Genomic DNA, 6,897 nt, shown 5'->3' on the forward strand with positions numbered 1-6,897 from the left:
TGATGAGCCGTCACTGAGAATCATAGGTCAATAGAGTGACAGACCATTGGGGTGATGGACTCATGAGATGATGGTCTACTGGAAGTAGTGATCCACTGGGGGTGATGGACCATCAGGGGTTCTTATGACTCTTCGAGCATAATAGTACTCATAGGGTCTCATGAAGGCTCAAGTAAGTGGGGTATGTTTTGGTATAGCTCTATGGGGATAATGGAGTTATGAGGTGAAGCCCAAGTGAAAAGGGTTCCTAGGATGGTTTCTGATATTGTTTGAGCTGACGAATGGAATTTCAAAAGGGTAATTTTTGACTTAGGGGGGGTCTATAGGTCCAACTAATTGGGTGATTGAGACTCCCATAGTTTTTATGAATCATCAAGGTCTTTAGTGGCAGTCATAGTTTTGTGAGCCATGCATCAACCAAATGATAGGGTTGACTGCACTTTTGGAATTCTATGCAAAGGTTCATCTCCATTGGAGTTTGAACATTCTAGGGACAAGAATATCTTTACAAAAATGCTCAATGTATTTCCACTGGGGATCAATCATATTAGGGATGTGTCTTCGCTGGGAATTAAACTCATTAAGGATAAAAACATCCTTAGAGTCCATCAAAACTCATTAAACTGAACCCAGGGTTATATTGGGTTACCAGGTTTATGGTTTGAACAAAGAAGGTTTGAAATGGGGGATATTGAGCTCAGAGTTATGGGTTTCACATGGCACAAAGTTACCCACTAGGGGTTTAGTGTGTAGGTAGAACAAGGAACATAACCTTTTGGTCACCTTGTGTCAAATGTACACAAGTGTGTGTTGAGTTCATGGCTAAACCATGGGCTTGTGTGAGTTAGTTGATAGATGAGAGAAAAATTCCCGACAAAGAAATGAAGTGAGAGAAAGTAACGGACCCGCCTTTGGGCATAGGTCCATGTGTTCAAGTTCCTAAGAGAGAGATACCAAAAGAGAATAGAATAAGAAAATGATGGACCCGCCTTAGGCGTGGGTCCGTATAATGTACAGTGAGTGAGAGATGAAGTGAAAATAGGTGATGGACCCGCCCATGATACGGGTGCGTGGATTGAACTATATGAGAGCAATGAGAGGGAATGGAGAGAAAGATAATAGACCCGCCTTGGGGTGTGGGTCCGTGTGTTTATCGATGAGGAAGAAGAGAAGATGAGGGCGAGAGTGATGGACCCGCCCTAGAAGTGGGTCCGTGTGTCTTGGTAAAACGAGAGATTGAGAGAGAGAAAGAGACAGAATGCACAAAAAAGACAGACCCGTGCCTAGGCGCAGGCCCAGGATTTTTGACGAAAAAAGAGAGAGAGTCCACACGACTTTTATAGCCCCCCCCCCCCCCCCCCCCCCCCCCCCCCCCCACCACCACCCACCTTTTTTTTTCCTTTTGGAGTGAAAGTGACCTTAAAAAACGAGCATTTTGGTGACCATGGCTAGCTTGTCTAATCCTCAAGGTAACCATCTCGTACTTCCCTCTTCCTTGCAATGTCTTTAGATGATTCTTTCTTCTTCCATTTCTTCTTATCCCTCCTTTGCACATCATATGTTTGACTAAATGTTTGAACACTCTTTTTAGTGTAACCTTGATAAGTTGATTATCTTTTGAGCATCTCTTGATCATGTCTAGTGCATCTTGCATCCTCATGCATCATTTCAAACAATCTTAGTGCATCTTGCATCAATTTTGAACATCACGAATATGTCTTAAGCATCACGAACCCCTCAGTCATGCTCATCATGAAGGAATACAACGACCAACTCTTTGAACGTCACAAAACACGTATGTCGAGTACCATGACCATCATGAACATGTTCATCCCATCCACGAACCATGAGCATTTTGAACCTCCATGCTTATTTCTTTAAACCCCCATGAGCATATTTGGGCTTCACGAATGTGCTTGAGCATCACCAACACGCTCAAGCATTATGAACATACTTGGTTGTCACACCACTTTGGACTCCATGAATAGTGGCTGATCGTCACACATTTTCTCTCGAGCATCATGAACTTCGCTGACTATGTTCAGCATGAACATTCTTTTTGAGGTCTAGTGAATATATCTGAGCTTCACGAATGCCCTTGAGCATCACCACCACGCTCAAGCATCATGAACATGAGAATTGCTTTAAGCACTTATGAGCACATGGAATCTTCGCAATCATTGCTTAGACTGACATGAGCCATGCTTTTGAACTATACGGATGCTTTCTTTGAGCACTTGAGGCACATAGAGATACCACAAATTTTCTGAGCACTGTTTCACGTCATGGATATCCTCTTGCACCGTTGTAAATGTTCCTGGGCATCATGAATATATTTTACCAAGCACTTCTAAAGATATTTCTTGAGCACTCCCCAAATGTGCTCTTTTAAGAACTTTGAATGTTACGAAAATTCTTGTGAACATCATGACCATCTTGAAGTGAATCTTTATATTCCTATGTAACTTTTCTCACATTTTCATATGCTTTTAATCGTGTTTTAGCATCCCAAGCATCTTTTTAGCATCTTCACGCACCCTTTGTATTTCAAGTGCATTTTTGCATCTCACTTGGTATTTTCAGCACCTCCACTGCATAGTTATGCATTTCAAAATTCTCTTGAGCACTTCTGAGCACTGACATGCATTTTCATGCATCTTTTGATATAGTTAAGCATAGTTGAGCATAGTTATGCACAATAATACATCTCTTGAACACTTCCATGCATAGTTACACATTTTTTAGCAGTCATGCATTTCCAAGCATTTTCATGGGTAGTTATGCATTTTTGGGTACTTCTTTGACAGAAAAGGAGCTCTTCTTGGTCACTTTTCGCGATGGGCACTTCACCCACAGACTTGTGATTTCTTAGAATCTCCCAGGCCTTTTGGACTAGCCAAACACCTTTCTCAAACCTCTGCATATAGGGGAGATGCTACTGAAATTTTTGCAAAATTCCTGATGCTTCTCTTCTTCTTTCACTTGAAGACCCTCATCATTCTAAACTGTCATCTTGCTCACTTCTTTCTCTTGTGCTTCTTTTGCAGTCACATCCCCTCGTAGAATGACCACTCGGAGCTCAAGTAGGGCTTTTACCCTTTGGAATAAGAAGAATCAGACCCCAAAAGATGTAATTATCATTCGTGATGACTCTGGAGAGGTCATTCCTCTAGCAATTCAGAGAGAACAAGACAGAATTACGACCCCTACAATGCAAGGGGAACCAAGAGAAGGCAATCCATGTCATTGCCTCTAACTCTGGGCAAGTTATCCATCCCTTTGATTGGCGCACCCACAGGGGACTTGTTATGGCATATGTGAGATTGCCTTTCCCAGATCAAGTCAAGAGACTTAATCATCATAGTTCTGATATCCGCATGACGGAAATAGGATATGATCTTCTCAAAGCCACCTATCAACTTTATTTTCATGCCTCATTCTCCGAGCTGGCCATTTTCCTATTCTTTGTAAAGAAGTTGGTGACGAACCTTACAGACTTCAATGTTTCGTGCACCGATCTATTTGAAAAGAAGATGGAAACAATAGTTCACTGGGGCCAGCGAGGTCTTGGAAATAGAAGACTTGGTCTCTTCTGAAAAGAATCCATCTATTGCACCATTACTTAAACTCCTTTCTGGGCCTATGCTAGATCTTGCCAAGCCATTCTGAAAGATCTTGGAACCGATCTGCTCCTGCGATAGTTTGATCATTCGGATTTTCAACATTCTACTTCGAAAAGGCTTTCAATCTCGAGGCAAATTGCATGTCTTGAAAATGAGAGTCATATGGCTACTCTCGAGCATCATATCCAAGAGACAGAAGGCTTGCTAGTCTTGGGTCACAAGGAAATGGAGGATCCACAGTCATCCCAACTTGATCATGGGGAGTATCCTCCTTTGGTCAGAAAGATCGGCCATCTCAAGGGAGAAATTTTAAAAGACACGATAGAGAAGGTGCAAAAAAACTACTTCAAACTCAAAATCTCTTGAAGGACTGATTCCTCGACCTTCTTGTTCAAGGCAAACATATATAGCTTCATCCCTTTTGTAACATAATTTTCTTTCTTTTCTAATTTGTGTAAGGTGTAATGTTATGGCCATACAATCTTGTTTGTTTATTTCTTCTTTTTTTTGTATTCAGAGGCCACAAAATTGCAACTCGTGGTCTCCATTTTGCTAACCACTTATGTATTTCATTTGCCTCAACTGATAACTCGTTTTTTTTTTTTGTAGTAAATTTTCCTGTTTGTATCTTGAGGTAGCAAGCCCATGACACCTTTATTTTGCCATGGAATGAATGCTCTTTTCTTTCTCCTTTGACTTGTCTGCTTCTCCTACTTTATGGTTTGGTTCTCTTAATTCATGGTTTGCACCTTTCTTTTATCCCTTGTGACCAACCCTTGTCTCCTTAAAAAAGGGTAAGAGATGAATATGGAGGTCTGCTTCGCATGGAAACATGTCTGATCTCCATCATGTGTGACTTGAATGCCCTCTCGGATTTTCATCCAAGTCCTTGTGGTATGTGTCATTTCTGGTTTTCACAAGGACCTTGTATACGTATTTTTTTGTGGCACTTTTTCTCATGGTTTTTACATCATATCTGCCATTTTTACATTTTACTCACGATGCCCTCACGGGTTTTCATTGTGCCTGTTTTTTTTTTTTTTTTTTAATTTTGATATAATTTGCTCATAATAGTTGATACTATTGCGCCCATCATTTTTTTTCCTTTTTTTTTTTTTTTTTTTTGACTTTTTTACCCATGACACCCTTGTGGGTTTTCATCGTGTTCGTCTTTTTGAGGAAGCAATTTTAAGGTCATGTTGCCGTGACCATGGGGAGGCGTGTTTAAGGTATTTTAAAGTCATCCACCAAGACCTAATGGAGGCAAGTTTAGGGTTGTGCCTTCGAGACCGTAACGTTGGTGTGTTTTAAGGTCATCCACGAAGACCTAGTGAAGGCAAGTTTAGGATCGTTCCTTTAAGCGCGTGTGTGATGCAATTTAATATCATGCCATTAGGACGTGTGCTATATAGTTTAAGGTCGTGCGGCTTGGACCGTTGCCATGCAGTTTAAGGTCGTGCTGCTGGGACCAATGCCATGCAGTTTAAGGTCGTGCGGCTTGGACCATGGTCTATGAAAAATACATTTCCAAGTATCTCCCATTAATTAGAGGCATAGCTTCTTCACCTTCAGCATTAACCAATACATAGGCTCCATTAGGAAAAGCTTTCTTCACCATGAATTGGCCCTTCCCATTTTGGTTCAAACTTTCCTCTTGTTCAACCATGAGTAATGATTGGTCTTCTTACTTCCAGAACCAATTATCCTTTAACAAATGACTCTGTTCAGATCTATTTATCAAAGGCCGGTTGCATACGGTTTCGATGAATCTCAAGACTTTGTTGTGCCTACAATCTCCTTTCATCGAGTGCATCCAGCTCTTAACAACGAATAACATATTGTTCTTTATCCATCATCCCATAATGGAGAGCTATTCTGAGTGAGGGCAACTGAATTTCCAAAGGCAACATAGCCTCACCCCCATATATCAAAGAATAGAGTGTCGACTGGGTTGGACGTCGAGTTGTAATACGATAGACCCATAAGACTTCAAGAAGTCTTTCGTGCCAATCCCTTTTTGTGTCAAAAATGGGACTTTCTTAGTGCCTCACAAAGGGTCTTATTAAAAGCTTCGGTCAAACCATTAGCTCTTAGATGATACATGGTCAAATACTTCCATTTAAACCCAAACTGGTTAACCAGGTAGTCAATGTGATGGCTTTGAAACTAAGGACCATTGTCTGAAGTGATCCGGTTAGGCACACCGAATCTATATATGATATTTTGGTGTACAAAGTTAGCCACTGTAAGTCTTGGAACATTCTTAAGAGGAATAGCCTCAGCCCATTTAGAGAAGTAGTCTGTGGCAACAAGTATAAAGACATGCACCAAAGATGGTAGATCAATAGGACCTATGATATCCATACCTCACTAAGCAAAAGGCCATGATGCTATTGTCGGGTGAAGAGGTTCAAGAGCTTGATGAATGATGATCGAATGAATCTGGCACACCGGGCTATTTCTTGCAAACATAAGTGAATCAACGCTCATACTAGACCAGTAATACCCTATCCTGATGATCCTGGTGTACATCTTAGGGCCAAACTGATGCATCCCACAAACTCCAGCATGTACCTCTTTGAGTACATGGTTTACATCTTTCTGATCAATGCACCTAAGCAGCATATTTTTGTAAGAGATTTAGAACAAGATACTGTCACGACACATATTTCGAGTGGCTGACCTTCTGATCTTGTTACATTCAATAGGGTTGTCAGGAAGCCAGCTATCAGTTATGCTGTAAATAGTCCTTTATAGGGTTGCGTCAGTCAGTTGCTTACTCCACTTCTGTACACGGGGAATCCTGAGATTCTGACTCTTCTTTTTCTTTCTCTTCAATCTCAGGGATATCTGAGAACTACTCGAGGCTTGCGTGGCCTTTCTAGCAACAATTAATGCCCCGAATGGATAAGGAGTGCACTCTTCAAACAATTGCATTACATCATCATTGTCAAGATTTTTAACAAAATCAACACATCTCTGCTCAACCACCCATACTGGTGTTGACTCCTTCAGTGGGATTTGAATTGTTGCTCCTAACTTGGCGAGAGCATCGACTTTTGCATTAAGCCTTCGCGGTACATGCTTAAGATAAACTTCTCAAATTCTATCATCAATGACTTGGCGGTATTGAAATAAGGCTTGAGGTTATCTTTCCTTACATCATATATGCCTTTAAGCTGCTTAATGACCAACTCTGAATCTCCATAAATGGTTAATTATTTCAAGTTCATGTGGGAGGCAATCTCCAAGCCTATGATGAGTGCTTGATATT

At 41.0% G+C, this 6,897-nt stretch overlaps 1 long non-coding RNA gene across 1 annotated transcript; it reads left to right on the top strand.

Annotated features, from left to right (window-relative positions):
• Nucleotides 1-959: 959 nt before the first annotated feature.
• LOC148780814 (uncharacterized) lies at nt 960-4,236 on the top strand. Its single transcript, XR_016060069.1, has 2 exons — nt 960-1,469; nt 2,808-4,236. It is a non-coding gene; the product is annotated as an uncharacterized LOC148780814 (long non-coding RNA).
• Nucleotides 4,237-6,897: the final 2,661 nt, after the last annotated feature.

This window comes from Amborella trichopoda, chromosome 8 (genome assembly GCF_054954075.1).
Source record: "Amborella trichopoda isolate Santa Cruz 75 chromosome 8, AtrichopodaSantaCruz75HAP2 v2.0, whole genome shotgun sequence".
NCBI classification, from domain to species: domain Eukaryota; kingdom Viridiplantae; phylum Streptophyta; class Magnoliopsida; order Amborellales; family Amborellaceae; genus Amborella; species Amborella trichopoda.